Here is an 18604-nt window from a genome sequence, read left to right on the forward strand (position 1 = left end):
AAAATCACCGCTGAAAATAGCGTCGTTAAAGTTCACGGTGTTTGGGGTCAAAAACGCCGCAATATGTAACGATATATAGCGGCGTTTTTACAGCAAATGTCGCAATATGATTTGATATTTAGCGGCATTTTTTTAACAAACGATGCAATAGGTTTGGATATTTAGCGACGTTTTTCTCACAAATGCCGCAATAGTTATCGATATTTAGTGACGTTTTCAACACAAACGCCGCAATAGGTGTTAATATTTAGCGGTGTTTTTCACACAAACGCCGCAATAGGTATGTTATTTAATTGCGTTTATTCACACAAACGCCACAATAGTTATGTTCTTTAACGGCGTTTTTGCCACAAACATCGTAAAATACTAATGTATATAGCAGCGTTTATGGATACAAACGCCGCTAAAGAAGATAGAATTTAAAAAAATTAAATATTTTATTCGATTACCCCAAATCTATTTTCTTCAACCTGATCCAAAAATCCAACAAACATGACACAAATAACATCTAACTCTATATTCATAAATCAAATCCAATATAATAAATATAAGTTTTCATTAGCGTAACATCAGTTCAGTTAAACAAGGTTCAGTAACATTAACAAAATTTTATAACCTAAACGAGACTATGATGGTGGATTCTGAGATTGTATTTTCTGTAACATCTGCATCATATCATTGAGTCATTTTTCAAATTCTTCATATCTCTGCTGATATGTTGCTTCTCTCTGTGATGTCGCTGCTTCTCTTGCTGCACTCTCAGCTTCCCTTGCTTCATTTTCGGCTTTCATGTTAGCCATTTGTTGATCCATCTCAACCAACTTTTGTTTCAAACGACTAACTTCTAATTGGGAAGATTGAGACTATGATGACATGTACTTTGATGAATTGGATCCCAAATATTTTGTGGGAGTAACGAGCGATCCTTGACAGCGCACCGACCATATCTTTCAGGACCCAAAACGTCATTAATAGCTTGGTTTTCAATGTCATCATCATTAACAAGACCTTGACTCGAAGCAGTAGCATGTTACTCTGCCTTTTCTCCCTCAATTTTTCCTTAAAATATAGTGAATAATTAATTCAAATAAAAAATGTTATGGTACTGATATAAATAAAGTCAGGAAAAATTAAAACCTCTCTCCAATAAACGTACCATAATTTCTGCAGCTTCAGCAGTCATAGGAGTGCTAATATTCCTTGTATGTGTCATGTCGAACAGTTGGATTCGGCCAACTTTAGAACCAGATGTATTTTCCTACGATGTATCATAAAATAATTACATTGAGTTAGTATGTACATGGAATACAAATAACTATGTCAATAATGTATAATATCTCCTCATTGGCTATATAGACAAAGCTCTTCGATCCAGCCGCATGCGTAAACTTTTATTGTTGCCTGCTAGTAACACCAACATGCTCTCGGTTCTATAATGTCAAACAACCAGTTTTAATGATGATTTATAATTCGTTAAAATTATTTTTGAAAAATACATCATACATGTCCTTTTTGTGAACTCCAAAATCTGACTGCATATTCTGATTGGTATCTGAGCATTCCAGGTGGGACTGTTTGTAGCTTCTCTTCAAGGCTTATATCATTCTTGATGTATTTCTTCTTTAATGAGCTCTTGTGGTCTCTCCATCTCTTCCCTAACACTTGCTTCACATAATCGTCAGAGACCTCTAAAGAAAATTTTCCTGTACAGCAAGTAAGTGTTCAACGTAAGCATAAATTAGTATTGAATTGTTCTAGAGTATCTATTATAATGACATTATTACCTTAACAAAATCTAACGCTTGATTTTTGTTACTATTAGGCATTTCTCGCGATGACTCATAATTGATCGGTAACAAATTCGCATTACGTCCAACTATGCCTAAGTAACCAGCTAGAAGACGTGCTTCTGGGCCAATAGGTTGACCAACATCGTTTCTTGAAACTTTGACATGGTGCCCAGGAGGAAGTTGGTATAATTCCTTCAACGTTGTACGTCCTCTACTCTTGTGCGTTCTACCATTTTCAACTATATAAGAAATTAGTTAATTTAAGTTTTGAAAATAAACAAACTAATAAATAAAGTTTCGAGATTACCTTGAATTTCTACATCTTCTTCAACATTTTCAGGAACTTCGGAAGACTCACCTGCATTCGATTCCTTGTTATTTATTTGTTCATGGTCTTTAGAACCTCGAACAATCTGCAAATCACTTATTTTTCTCCTTGACATGATATCTGTAATAAACAAACATTTGTAATAAGAAAACGAATTAATTAATGAATAATTGAAAGACAACATCTTAAAAGTTATAACATTATAAATAACTAAGTGAATATATAAAAGCGTACAACATTCTTATGTAATGTCAGTTGTCATAAATATCTTCATCAATGTCCTCCCGAACCCATTGAAATTGTGTTGTATTAGTGATAGCTTCATCTAAGTTTTGTAGTAATAGAGGTAAACATTCTGATCTTGTTTCAATGTCATCTATACTTCCATCCCCGATGTCTATCAAGTCTCTGGGAGTATTACAGAGCACAACATATCAACCGTCATCCATTGGATCGTGACAGTAAAATACTTGTTTCACTTGAGAAGAAAATACATATGGTTCATCCATCAATCGTTGACCATTATGAATTAATCGAGAGAAATTCACCATTGTAAACCTGAATTTATCTCTTTTTATGCATCTATTTACGTCAACCCAGTCACACTGAAACAACACAACCTTTCGTTTTCCATAATAATCTAACTCAATAATGTCCATAAGATTTCCATAATAATCGACCTCTTCCTCCTGCGGATTGTTATCCCTGACACTAGCATAACTTGTAGTTGACGAAGTAACTACGACTCCACAATTTTGTATCCTCCTTAATCTTTCACAAGATTTCATGTGGAACCTGAACCCATTAATGAGGAAAGCATTATATCTTTTAACAATTCTATTCGGACCTTGAGAGAGCCATTTAACATCTTCACTAACTTCTCTCCCACTCCAAACCTATTACACATGAATGGTGAATTAATTTGCATTGATTTCGATATAAAAAGCAAGACATATATTATTTATAAGTATGTGGAATGATTTAGTTGCTTACCTTCTGGACTAACCATTCATGAAAATTTTATGTGAATAACTTATATATCTCTCGCTAATGTAATCTTTAGGAGCGTGCACAAGATCTCAAGACTTCTTTAAACTCATTATAAAATATATTATGTCATTAAAAATGATTTATCATAAAAAATATTAAGAGATTTCATTAGGATTGGGTCCGAAAGACTTACGTGCAAAAGGGATCTATTAAATCGTGATGGAAAAGAACATATTGGTGCGCTTGTACCCAAGACGTGTCATCTAAGTGTGTAATTTCAACTTTCCCTAATGGTTGACCATAACTTCCAAACAAATAATGTTGAGGTAAGTCGTTAGTACTTAACACATCATTTTGACTTGGTCTATTCCATTTTTTTCAATATCTTCCAAATATCTAGAGTAAAATGTCATACATTCCTCTGCCAAATACCCTTCAGCAATTGATCCTTCCGGATAACGCTTATTACGATAATAAGACTTCAACTTGCCCAAGACCCTATACACAAAACAACATAGCACGTAAAAACATTTTATTAAAATGTATAATCAGTAGTAATTTGAAACATATCATTTAATTAACACCTCTCTATAGGGTACATCCATCGATAGAAAACTAGTCCACCAACTCTTGCTTCGTGAGGAATATAAATTAGCAGATGCACCATAATTGTGAAGAATGAAGGCATAAATATCTTCTCCAAGTTGCATAAAGTGAAGGCGACTCGATCTTGTAGTTTATCAATTTCTTCAACCATCAAGACTTTCCCACATATGGATTTCATTATATTAGAAAGTTTAATGATACAAGACGTCACCTTACTCGACATGCAACCGCGAACAGCTACTGGCAGTAAATCTTGTATTAATATATGATAATCATGTGACTTTAAACCATAAAGACTTCAATCTTTAACACTGACACATTAAGAAATGTTTGATGCATACCCATCTGGGACCTTTACATCCTTCAACACCATGCAAAACACTTATTTTTCTTTCTTCGAATAAGAAAAAATAGAAGGCATCAAAAAATATCTTTCATCCGGATGAAGATCATGCCGAATTCCCATTTCCACTAAGTATAGTCGACTCTTAAGATTATCTTTAGATTTTCTACCATCATTCAGAATGGTCCCAATAATATTCTCACAAACATTCTTCTCAATATGCATTACATCAAGATTATGTCTCAAAATCTGCTTCTTCCAATAAGGCAACTCGAAGAATATACTCCTCTTTTTCTATAAGTCTAACTCATTTGGATCCTCCTCCTCATCAGACTCATCATCACTTTGTTGGTTAACTTCAACCTTTTCATTGACCTGCTTTGCCTTTTTCTTTAATCGTGTACTACTTTGTTGATTCATCTTTCCATAAGTAAAATTGATATTTTCAACATTTTGAATATTTTAGTGTCGGTTGTTTGGTCAGGAGCATTTTGAAACTCTTCATCACCATCAAACATATTCTTTTTTCATCTAAATCTATGATTATCAGGTAACCACCAACGATGTCCCATATAAGAGAACTTCTTTCCATTAACCAACCACTTCGAACATGTTTGTGTAGCACAACAAGGACAAGCATAACGACCTTTGGTACTCCAACCAGATAAATTTGCATAAGTAGGAAAATCATTAATTGTTCATAATAAAGTCACGCGTAAATAAAAGTTCTCATTCGTCAACACATCGTACGTTTCAACCCCTTCCCATAACTGTTTTAACTCTGCAATTAGCGGGTGCATGTAAATATCAATATCATTTTCGGGGCCTTTCTCGCCAAGGATTATCATGGATAAGATGAAAGATGATTGTTTCATGCAAATCCAAGGAGGTAAATTGTATGGAACAAGTACAACATGCCAAGTACTATACGAAGTACTCATGAGTTTGAATAGATTAAACCCATTAATCGCAAGATCGAGTCTGAAATTTTGAGGATCTCTTGCAAAACTTGGATACTTTTTGTCAAATGAGTTCCAAGCTAAAGAATCCATAGGATGACGTAATAATCCATCATCGGTTCTGCCATCATGATACCACCTCATAGACTCAACAGTCTTGGAGAACATAAACAATCTTTGTAGACTAGGTATGAGAGGAAAATATCGCAGAATCTTCACCGGTTTCTTTCTTGATCGTGCTTGAGCTCATCCTCGATAACATTTTCTGCCTCCCTAGTCATCCATCGAGATTTTCCGCATACAGGACAAAACTCCTGATTTTTTCGATCACCCCAATATAACATACAATCATTCGAACAAATATGAATTTTGTCATATCCAAGACCCAAATCTTTGATCATTTTCTTCATATCTTTGCATGATTAAGGGATTTTTGCAAAAGGAAACACTTCTCCTAGTAACTCCAATAATTGCGTAAAGGAGTTACCAGTCCACCCTCCTAGGCATTTTAAGTGGAAAAGACGAATGCAGAAAGAAAGCTTTGAAAACTTTGATCCCTTATAAAGTTGTTCATTCATTTCATTCACCAACTTGTAAAACTTTGTCACTTATCCATTAGGCTCTTCATCACATCCACTTCTTCTCATCTCAATGAAATCATTAACATCATCCTGACAATAATTTTCTGTAACATACGACTGATGATTGTGCATATTAAATGCATCTCGTAACATCCCTTCCATGTCAGCTTCTCTAAAAGTTCGATGGGGAGAAGGAGCATGATAAGTCGAATAACTCGTGGAAGCAGATCTATCTGATACAAACTCTCCATTAAAGATTCATTTTCTATACCCCTGAACAAATCCAAAAACAACTAGATACTCGTATACAACTTCACGAATGTGCCAATTAATGTTCACACAATTCTTACGAGGGCAAAGAATCATATTTTCTTGGCTTGCATTTAGAAAAGCTAAATTTAGAAATTTTTCGACTCCATTTCAATATTCTATGCTTACTCTTGAGAAATCTATCCAACTCTTATCCATCTCGTATTTCTGGAGTTTCAATTTCAAATGTTAATTGCTAATAATATATATAAATTTAGAACCTAAACAGAAGAATTAAATTATCATATTTAGTGCATAATAATATTTGCATAGTATAGAACTAATCATTCCTAAATTATAAAAATCATAACGAGAATTATATACAATTGCATACTATAGAACTAAATACTTACACTTATGTTTCATCGAAATGTAGCATTTACATCTAAACATACTCATGTTTCATTGTTACAGAGAGAGGTATTAAGAACTTAGAACGAAATATAAACCCAATGTTAAATGTGCGAAAGGTTGAAGAAATAAAGAAAAAGAATAACAAAAGAGGACAACCGACTTAAGTCATAGTCAACAATTTCTCAATCAAATGCATACTATTTCTCAGTGAAATGCATCATTGTTAGAAGTTAGAATTCCAAGGACAACCCACTTAAGTCCTAGTCAACTATGTGATACAAATAATAATTTAGTACACTTGACTTGACAATCTTAAAGTAACATAAAAATACTTTACTTAATGAGTATCATGGACAAACCTGGAATATGTTTATTATGATGCTATTTCGATGAACCAGAACCAGGAATGTTTGGTGATCCACAACTAACCTTAGAGAGGCTTTCATGAGATAGCATAAATAGTTACATTTAAGCTTAATTCTAAAGTAAAGGCCATAATTAAACATTGCATGCCACTTCGTATTTATCTATCATGAACTTGAGAATCTGAATTTGAACCACTTAATATATTAATCTGAATCAGAATAATATATGCATGCCATTTATACCTGTGCAACTCGATCAAACTCCAACAGCAACAGTGATTTCCAAGGTTCAAGAACAGGATTTGCTTCAATTCTTAGACCAGAAAATAAAAGAGACAAACTAAATGGACCTACATAAGATACATATTTCATTTAGACAAAGTAAAAAAGGGAAATATGTAAACAATATTGATGTTTTAAAAAGATATGTTCGCTCCAAATAAATTGTTCTAAGTTCAAGTAATAATACATTTAGTAACTCTAAATATACCCGTTCCCACAATATTATTAAGATCTATAAAACTTTTTAATTACATTTTGAGCAAACAAAGCTTACCATGCAACCAAAAAATCTTTGTTAACAACAATGCAACAATAAAATAATTAGACTTTCCAGTTTTCCATGAAACATTAGCTTAATAGCACCAAAATCCGAAAAGAAGAAGGATGTGTTATGTAGGTGGGTGGGTGAACAATCTACAATTTTGAATACGTTAGTCGTATTAAGTTTATACAATATGCCCTTAATAAGCTGGAAATTAAAGATAATGAACATAGTAAAAACCCTAATACATATGGCAAAAGGCCATGTATTTATTTACATTAATTTCGATAAATAAGCTGAAAATTAAAAACCACCGAGTTCTGTAGGAGGAAATTAAAGATATAAAAGCAAAATTCACTAATCACCAAGTTTACCACATCAAAAATAAATAAAAGAAAAACTATGGTTTTTAGAAGGTCAAACGAATGGTTAAATAAACTATGATAAGAACTAGGTCACAATAAAGAAATTAAACCAAATAAAATTCAAAATTGGAATCACGTACTGAAAAGAGAAGGGTTAGAAGAAGCAATTCCAACTTAAACTTCAAGAAGCTCCAAACGACGTTGTAAACTGTCTAGCTTCTCGTTCAATTTGCTCTTCGTCGTAGCCTTTGACAATAAAAGAGAAATTATAAAAAAAAATCTTTAAAAAATGCTAACAGAATATTATTATATATTTAAGATTCTTATTTACACATTGTATACATGCCTATAGTCCTAACCCAACTTCAGAAAGTGAGTTGTCACCACGTGCTCAAATTCTAACAAGTCTTGTTTTATAGGAAGCTGGCTCGCCTATCAAGCACATAAAAGTTTTCAGAGATCCGAAACACTATAAATTTATTGAATACTATAAAAAATGGCATAATTCTCAGTAGCAAAATGCACCAAATGTCAGTGACCATGAAGGTGCAACCGGAAGAACGAAAGCTCCCAAACAGATAGCATACAATAAATTCCAAGTTGTGTTACAGTTACTCCCTCAAAAAGCTATTAAGACTTAGAATACCAATTAAACTATGAGGTACAAGTAGAAAGAAAAAGTGCTAAACTACCAGCCAATCAATGTGTAAATATCATAGTATTAAGATATACAAACCAGAAATGAGGATCTTGGTCCTCATTGTTTAGACCAACATAACTAATAAAATGTTATTGGCTCATTTAAAAGGAGAAAAGACTATAAACAAAGGTTGACTCCAAAACTAATTCATTTTACTTGTTTATTTCAAAATAGTGATCCACTTTTTATCAATAATGCTTAGGTATAAGCAGATAATCTAAAGAATTCTAAAAGATCTAATAGGCAGGCAATGGCATAATATATCTAGTATAATATATCTAGAAATAATAAAAATAAACATAAGATATTAATTTGAAGCCTGACACCAGAAGTGGGTATAATATATCTAGTATCATGCTTCAATTCATGAGTACAATACAATTAGCAAATCACAATTTATCCATAGTCATTATTATACCATTAACAACCTCCTAGATAGTAAATTAAGATTTTAGAATCCAAGAAATACCTGACATAATCCTTTCCATCGGACCATGAACAGATCCTTTCAATTATTCAACTTGTAACCACAATTCGTCAGATTTTCTCATATAAAGAAGCAAAAGACATACTGAAAAAACCCATTTCCATTGTTCACATTGCCACGTTTAGTACTGACAATTTAGTAAGTCGAACGTGACGAGGAAAATCAACAATTACGGTACTGAAATTTTTTAAAATAAGGGAAGATTTCTTAAATTTGCAGATGGGATTTTTGGAGTAATGTAGGAAAACCATTACGATGGAAGTACAGAAGAGAAGAACATAAGAGAATAAGCTGCTTACCGAAAAGGGTCTAACCGTACGCTGGAAGTGCGCTGAATATCGGCAGCGGTCGGGGCCTTGGAGTTTTCAGTGTTTCGAGGCTAAGAGGAAAAGGGTGACAAAAATTAAGGAATCAACACACGAATGAAGAGAAACAAAGCCCGACGCCGGAGACGAAGAAGGCACGGCGTAGTGAAGGAGATGGCTGCTGGTGTTTTGTGGGTAAATTGTAATGGGCAAATCGTAGACAAAACAAGAAGAAAAAATGGCTAGGGATTCAGGAGTTTTAAAACTGACTTTGCGGCGTTTAACAATACAAACACCACTAATGTGTAACCAATTACGGCGTTTTTAATTTAAAACGCCACGTTTGTTAAAAGCAATTGCGGCGTTTACAGAAAAATGCCACTATATATAAATATTTTGTGGCGTTTTTTGTAAAAACGCCACTAATGTACGACCCTTTTGCAGCGTTTCTTGTAAAACGCCACTAAAGTCCGACCCATTTACGGCATTTGTTATGAAAACGCCGCTAAAGTTATAATTTTTGGCGGCGTTTATCAAACAACGCCACTATATTTGAACCCTATTATAGCGTTTAAGCTATAAACGCCGCTATATTACTACTATATTGCGATATTTTTTACAAAAAACGCCGCTATATGCTTAAAGTTAGTTTCTATAAAAACACTTCTATTGGTCTACTACATAGTGGTGAATTTTAAAAAAACATAACAACAATCATACATTTTAATTAACAACCAGCATACATTTTAATTAAGCCAGAAGTTATGCATAATAAAACTTAACAACATAATAAATTAAATTTGATAAACATTAAATTAAATGTATAGTTGAACATACTGCGGCGTTTGTTGTAAAAATAAGTTATCATGTACTTTTATCTAAAAATCATACATTTTAATTAAGACATAAGTTATACATAAAAATACTTAACAATAAAATACATTAAAATTTAGAAACATTAAAGTTATCCATAAAAAGTCTTCATCATATTGATAACTAGAATTTAATGGTGCTCTTTCGTGGGGAAAAGACGTAGGAAAGTTGTTTTCCTTGTTTGATGACGCATCGTTATGTTTTTCCTCCGTGTAAACTCTATATGGAGAAACTCTTCATCCATTTCACCAAATAAATCCCCTACATCCGGTTCACCAAGAAGACTCCTTGCGCATTGCACTGCTTCACTTGAAAGAAATAACGACCTTACACCTACAGTATGAAACTTGATTGGAGGTGGCTTTGGAACTGAATCAAACATTAAAAAAATACAAGATAGAAACGTTTACTTGGAGTATCAGTAGAGGCAACGTCGTCTTCATTTAGGATAGATATTGCTTTTGCAATTGAAGATTCTTTCAACTACACAGAGTTACCAATTTCGGTTCTAAACATCGGATATTTATCCACTATTCTATCATCATCGTTCTCAATAAGCTTTGAACATCCTACATGCGTGCGATCTATTAAATTTTAGAGTACAAAATAAAAATATAGCGGCATAAACTTTCAGCGATTAATTATTACATTCAATTAGGAGATCGGCCATGGAAGGGTATTTTGCAATAGGAGGGCCTTTCGGGTCATCATCGAGTTTCGACGAAAAGTTTAGACTGATAGCCTCCCAACAATAATTTGATTCATCGTCAGAGCAAAGAAACCACATAGACATTCCGACGATAATTTCTCTTACTGAATGCAACACCTGCTCTTTGTATCAGAACCATTTGTTCACGTTTTGAAAAGCTATTATTTTGCCTATTCGAAAGTTATTATTTTTCTCCACGAAAGCAGAAAAACACTACTCCCAAGAAGTAAACCAGTAAAACAATATGTATAGATATTTGAAAGCTATTATTTTTCTCCATTACGTTAGCTTTCTGGGTTTTCCCCATTTTCAGAATACCAACAAAGAATAAATGAAAAAGTTCAGTAGTGAGAGAAAGGATCAAACCGTGCAATTGTGAGATAATTGTTCATTAGTGAGAGGGCCAATTTGGTCACCGGGACAGACAGAACACGACTTTGCCTGGAAATAAGTGAGGGTTGTTGTTGTACCAAAGAAATTCCTTTTAGGGAAGAATCGTAGAAATGATTTAGGATTGGGCAAGCGAAAAGGGTGGTGCATATATTGACCCTTTGGCGGTGTTTTTAAAAAAAACACCACCGTAGTACATGTTTTTTCGACCTTTTTATAAAACACCACTATAAACAAACATATTTTGGCATTTGTAGGAAAAATGCCGCTAAATTATTACTCTATTGCGGTGTTTTTTGCACAAACAAACTATAAACAACTCTATTATGCTGTTTGTTTGATAAACGCCGCTAAATTACTTCTATATAGCATCGTTTGTTAAACAAATTCCACTATAAACAACCATATTACGACGCTTGTATAAAACACTGTTAAATGACTACTCTATTGCGGCGTTTGTTGAAAAATGCCACTATAAACAACTATATTTCGGCATTTCAGCTATAAAAGTCGCCAAATTACCACTCTATTGTGGCGTTTGCTGAAAAAATGCCACTAAAGTAGCATTTTCTGGAGTTTCGATTGTAAACACCGCTACATGCTTAAATCTTGTGGCGTTTACCCTAAAAATGCCGCTAAAAATGCCGATACATAACACTTTTGTTGTAGTGCACTAAAAGTGAAAGTAATAAAATAATCAAGGGGTCTTTAAATCAAGGTGTAATGGGGCTTAGGTTAAGGTAGGGAAAAGGCCATGATATCGATTTAAGTACCAAGAAAAGATATTTATAAAATATTCCTAAAATAAAATAAAATAAAAGTAAAAATATAAACATATAAAAACATAAACATCATTTTTCAATCTTTTTCTTTTTACCCTTTTTTCGTTTTTTTTAAAATAAAAGATGACAAAAATAACGAAATAATAAAATAAAGAACATTTATAAATGTAAACAACTAATCTACTTATCTTTAAAAGGGTATAAAAGAGGGATAAAAATAAATGCTTGGGTTTAATTATGTGGTGTAAAACAAAGAAAAATGATAAAGGCTCAAAAAGTGGTTCGATAGTGGATATATAAATGGGTAGGCTTTTTTAAAAAAGTAGGTTTAATCCTAGGTTCCCCTATCACATTAAAATATTATACCCAACATATAGTCTCGATATGCATTATGATTACAAGTCCTAGAATACCATAAATAGTCAGGTACACTCAAGTCAAACAATGATAAAGAAAGAAAATATATGCTCCTTATGCTTTAATCTCACAAGAAAAGGCTTATATGTAAAGAGTCGAGTTCATCTCCATCAACAAATGCATGAAATATTAATACTTAGCGGAAAATCACCAGCTATACCAATCACCATCATGTAAATTAAGTTTGACCAAAACATGGTCACAATTCAAGAGGAAGCAATAGTATAAAGTAAATTTAAGATACGTAACTAAAGATTCCAACACATCAATATCAGAATAACTTAATTCCAAAACATCAAACAAGCGAGTGAAAAATTTGATACCAAATTCTACCCCTCACTTAGACGATGATGTCTCAATATGAATATAAAAGCATAAGAGAGGGAATATAATTACTCCCCTGATTTAATGGCCGCTGTAGGCGCGACCACGATGAGAAAATCTTGTTGAAGATTAGACAAGATCTCAACTAAGTTAGCCTCAATGGAATCGAGGTGCCCATGAACTTCATCGATCACACTATGCTAATGTTTGGTTATTGGTGACTACAGAGTAGTCTTGCGAAGAAAAACTCACTGATTTCGAGGAGTGATAGTGTCGGGAGAAACTATGTGAGGAATGTCGGGGGTGCCGACAAGGAGACCCATTGTGTTCAAACACCTAGCATCGAAAGCATCCATTGCAAAAGCATAAGTATATTGGACAGTGCCAAATGTCAATGGAAACATACGAAATGCAAGGTGAGTAATATAAGGCCCTAGAATAAGGGAACGATTGGAGCGTATAACTTGCCCAAAGGTGTGGGTGAACCAAAATCCCAAATTTACCTTAGTATTGGTTTGCAAACACCATAAAAAAATAGTTAAACCTTACTTAGTGCAGACGTAGTATCATTACATCAAGAATAATTGTATGCTAAGAACCATTGGATATAGAGGAGAGCAAGATCATAAATGTTCCATGAATTAGTAGTGCGCACATTGTATTGAACTCCCACCAATCCTGTGAGTGCCTCATAAGCTATTTCAGAGTCGAAATCCTAAGGCATCTCAAGTAAAGAAGTCAGATATCCATGATCTATGATATCCGTCACAAACCTCATAGAAGAAGAGAAACTATTCACAGACATTCTGAAGTACTGGCCAAGCAATCGAAAGGATATAACATCAGGAGAGTTAAAAGAAACAACTCAATGTTGTAAAACGGTAAATGTAGCAAAAAATTTGAACACCAATTCATAATACGTGCTACACCTCATAAATGTAAAGTATCAAGAGTACGAGAGGGAATATATTTTCAAACCTGAAACCGGTGATGTCAGATGTTGTCAAACCTTCAACACTCATCATCATCAAATTGAAGATATCATTGAAGAACTTCTTCATTTAGGACCGAATAAGTTCGGCCCCGATGGTGTCTTTCAGAAGAACCGTCATTATCAGCATCACCCCCATGAGTAGAATGATGACCAGAATCAGTTAGAAACCTTGCAACAAATAAAGGAGATGGGGGTGGCGTAGCATGCTGATGTGAAGAGCAAGTTGCGGTAACAATCAGTGGAATGGGAAATCCTTGTTCAAAATCATTTGTAAAACTAAAAGAAGGGTTCCACATCATTAAATGTTCAAGTTCCAAAGGTTTAGAGTTTACCTGGAGTTGTTAGGGACAGCAGACGATGTTGGCATGGCATCTGGCATCGATTAGAAAGCGAAACCTGACGACGTAGAGTAGAACGTTGGGGTGGCCGATGATGTAGTTTTGGGTGGTCATGGACTGTTTGGACCGGTAGTATGATGATGAGAGAAGATGAAATATCTGATGAACAAAGGAGTGGTGCTGGATTCATGCGTAGATGTTGGAGTTCACGATGGAGAGCCTTGCAATTTTTGCCCACCACGACAAGGATAAGGTGGAGCGAGAAGCAAGTCCAAATCACTTGGAACGATCACGAATGTCAGATTAGCATGGACAGGGCATCCTCTAAGGTTGAGCGGAAGAGGAGCACCTTGGTTGACTTAGTTACATGTTCTTACCATATTGAATATAGGAGAAGGTAAAAAAGGCCATAGTGGGGGCGGTGGCGCAACGAATCAGCGGGCGGTGACGTGATTGGTATGGAGGCTCATCGATGAAAAGAAGAGAAAAAATGGTTGCTTGTCGTATGACTTGGGAGAAAAGAATGAATGAAATAGAAAAGATTTTGTTTTTGTTTAATGTGGGCTTGGTCACATTGATTAAAAAATAAAAGGAGAGAGTTTGACATTTAGTCAAACTATAATAGATAGTTAAAATATATGGATAAAAGGTAGAATAAAAAATAATATAGGAGTTGGGTTTTTTGTTAGGATATAACTGGCCAAAAGAGATTGTGTATTGGGATTAGTTTAAAATTATAAAAGGTGTAGATAGTGATAGGTGAAAAGATAAGGTAAGTCCCGTTGAAATTAAAAAAAAAAAACTTTCAAGCCCCCTAAATTAGAAGTTTTGGCACCAAAGGGAAAATTTGATTTGGGAATATTATGGTCCGCCTATGGGGGTGGGTTATGCTAATCTACACCGCTTCCTATCTCCATATTTAAAACACTGCTCCTTGGTTATATATTCGATCGAAATTTGAATATGTTCAGAAAATATAATAAAATGAGCATATAATAGAATAAAAGTATATTGGAAATTAAATGGAATGAAACACACAAAAATTAAATAAAATTTAATGGGTTGCCTCCCCCAAAGGCCTTTGTTTAACGTCATTAGCTCAATGACCCCTTTTTCAGTATTTGGGTTCGTCCAAATCAATTTCTTAGATTAGACCAACCGAAGCATTTTCATAATATGACTTCAACCTTTGACCATTAACTTTAAATCGAACTCCTGAGTTATCTTCAACTTCAATAGCACCGTGATGAAATACTTGAGTTACTGTAAACGGTCTTAGCCATTTTGATATGAGTTTTCTACGAAAAGTTTAAATTTAGAATTAAATAATAAAACCTTTTGCCCGACATAAAATTTTTTAAAACAAATTTTACTTTCGTGGAATTCTTTTGTTTTTTCTTTAAATATCTTAGCACTATCATAGGCGTTTCCCGGATTTCCTCAAGTTCCTGAATATGTAATTTTCGAGTTTCACCAACCGCATCCATGTCCATGTTACGATGTTTAACTGCCTAATAAGCTTGGTTCTCAAATTAAATTGGCAAATGAAACAGTTTACCAAAAACAAGTCTGTATGGAGACATACCAATGGGACCTTTATAAGTGGTTTGGTATACCCAAAGTGCATCAGTTAATTTTAGACTCTAATCCTTACAATCTGGTTTAATAATTTTCTCAAGAATTGTTTTTATTTCTATATTCAACACTTTTTCCTGCCCATTTATTTGTGGATGGTAGGTGATGGCAGTTCTTTGAGTTACTCCAAATTTCTTCATAAGTGATTCGATTGCTCGAATAATGAAATGGATTCATCTATCACTTATTATAGTCTATGGCGTACCAAACTGGAAAAGATAGAATTTTTCAAGAAGTTAATTATAGTTTTAGCATCATTATTCCGGGTAGCCTTAGCTTCCACCCATTTAGAAACATAATCCATAACCAAAATTATATAAGTATTTCCAAATGAAGAAACAGAAAGTCCCATTAATCGATTCCCCAAACATAAAAAATCTCACAAATTTGTACAGGTTTAACTGGCATCTCATTTCTACTACTTAAATTACCTGTACGTTGACATCTTTCACAAGTTTTACAAAATAGATAAGAATCCCAAAAGTTTATTAGGACAAAAGAAACCACGTTCAAGAATTTTTATGAGATGTACGTTTTGGCACAAAATTATCACCACAAGAGTAAGAGTAGAAAAATTATAAAATTGAATTTACCTCATTTTCGGCAATACATCGCCGAATTACCTTATCCGAGCAGTGTTTCTATAGATAAGGATCATACCAAATATAATATAGAGATTCTTTCTTAAATTGACTTCAGCTCTCGGTAAATCTAATGGTAACTTACATGCGTCCAAATAATTGACCATATCCGAAAACTATGGAGTTATACTTTGTGCCATATTAAGATTTTTTAAGGAAATCCTTCTTGAAGTGATGGATCAGTTATAGAAAAGGGAATTCAACTCAAGTGATCCGTTATCATATTTTTATATTCCTTCTTATCCTTGTTTTCTAAGTTAAATTACTGTAAAAGCCTGATCCATCAGATAAGTCTCAGTTTTGCCTCATTCATCCTCATCAAATATTTTAAAGATGCATGATCAGAATAAACAATAATTTTAGTGCCAAGAAAATAAGATATAAATTTTTCTAAATCAAATATTATAACAAACAATTTTTTCCATTGTTGAATAATTTCTCTGAGCTGAATCCAAGATTCGAGATGCATAGGCTATGACATGCGACTCTTTGTCAATTTTTTGACCGTGAATGGCTCCAACACTTGTATTCGATGCGTCACACATAAGCTCGAAAGGGTAATTCCAATCTGGTGGTTTAACAATTGGGGCTGATATAAGCTTCTCCTTTAACGAACAAAATGACTCCTTGCATTCTGAATTAAAATCATACTCTTGATCTTTTTGAAGTAGATTGCATAAAGGTTGTGCTATCTTTGAAAATTTTTTAATAAACCTGAGGTAAAATCCTGCATTTCTAAGAAAAGAACGAATTTCCCTCACAGTTTTGGGTTAAGGAAATGAGTGTATAACATTCCTTTTTTGCTTTATCAACTGTAATCCCTTTTGAATAAAAAATATGGCCTAGAATTAACCCCTTATAAACCATAAAATGACATTTTTTATAATTTAAAACAAGATTAAATTCTAGGCACCGTCTAAGCACATTTGTTAAATTATTCATTAAATGAATTATCGTAAACAGTAAAGTCATCCATGAAGAGTTCAATACCTTTCTCAATATAGTTAGAGAAAATATTAGCTATACACCTTTGGAATGTGGCAGGTGCATTATGAAGTCCGAAAGGCAAACGTTGGTAAGCAAAGGTACCAAAGGGACATGTGAATGTTGTCTTTTCCTGATCTTCTGGTGATACTGGAATATGGAAAAATCCTGAAAAGCCATCAAGACATTAATAATGAGAGATACCAGCTAATATTTCTATCATTTTATCTTTAATGGAAGAGGAAATGGTCTTTTCGAGTTAACGAGTTCAACTTCCTATAATCGATGCAAACTCTATATCCATTATGAATTATTCTAGAAACTAACTCACTTCCTAATTTTCAATTATTGTAACTCCGATTTTCTTCGGAACCACATGGATTGAACTTACCCAATTACTGTCTTATATTGGGTAAATTACATTTATAACAAGAAGTTTTTGGGTTTCCTTTTTCACCACTTCCATCATAGGTGGATTTAATCGGCGTGGTCCTTCCCTTTACAGTTTTTCTCCTTCTTTGATATTGATTTTATGCATGCAAGTTGAGGGGATAAGTCCATTGGTATTGGTAATAGTTCAGCCGATTGCCCTTTTATGTGCTTGTAACACTGTTACCAAGTCATCCTCTTCTTCTTTCGAGAACTTACTTGAGATAATAAACGACGAAGTTTTGTTTTTGCCTAAAAATGCATACTTCAAGTGCTCCAGTAATTTTTTTCAAATCGACTTGAGGTGTATGTATAACAAAAGGTAACGACTTATGACATAAAGGAATAAAACATGAATCAGAATTAACCGAAAAGATTTCTTCAAACTCCCTGGTTTCATAGTCAAGTTCTTCTAATTCCCTGCACAGGTTATCAACAAAGTTATGTGCTATAAATTTTTCAACGGCATGCTCAATGACATTTACAAAGTTTATACCACTGTCATTATCAGGATAACACATTGCTTTGTATATATCAAATTTTACAATCTCATTGTCAAACTCCATTTTAAGAATGCACTTCTTACATTGATTTTTTTATTTAATGTGCTAAGGAAGGGACGACCCAGAAGTATCTTTGAACAAGTATTCATTCGGTCGTTTTCCATGTCAATAACATAGAAATTTTCCAGAAATAAAAGCTCATTTACCTTAATTAAGACATCTTCCAAGAGTTCTTTGGGTTATATTATAATCGATCTGCCAGTTGTATTATTACTCTTGTATCCTTCGAAGGCTCATTAGAAAGTAAGTTGTACACAGATAAAGAAATAATATTTATAGAAACTCCTAAATCGCAGATTGTGTGATTAATTTCAACATTTCCAATTTTGCAAGGTATAGCAAACACATATATTGATCTTTTAACTTTGGTGGAAGCTTTAGTTAGAAAATAGGGGAAACATGCTCTCCCAAATTCACCTTTTATGTTATTGTAATGCTTCTTTTCGTGGTACAAATGTCTCTAAGATATCTAGAATACTTTGGCATTTTTTGGATTACG

This window comes from Hibiscus syriacus, unplaced genomic scaffold (genome assembly GCF_006381635.1).
Source record: "Hibiscus syriacus cultivar Baekdansim isolate YM2019G1 unplaced genomic scaffold, ASM638163v2 tig00000136_pilon, whole genome shotgun sequence".
NCBI lineage: Eukaryota > Viridiplantae > Streptophyta > Magnoliopsida > Malvales > Malvaceae > Hibiscus > Hibiscus syriacus.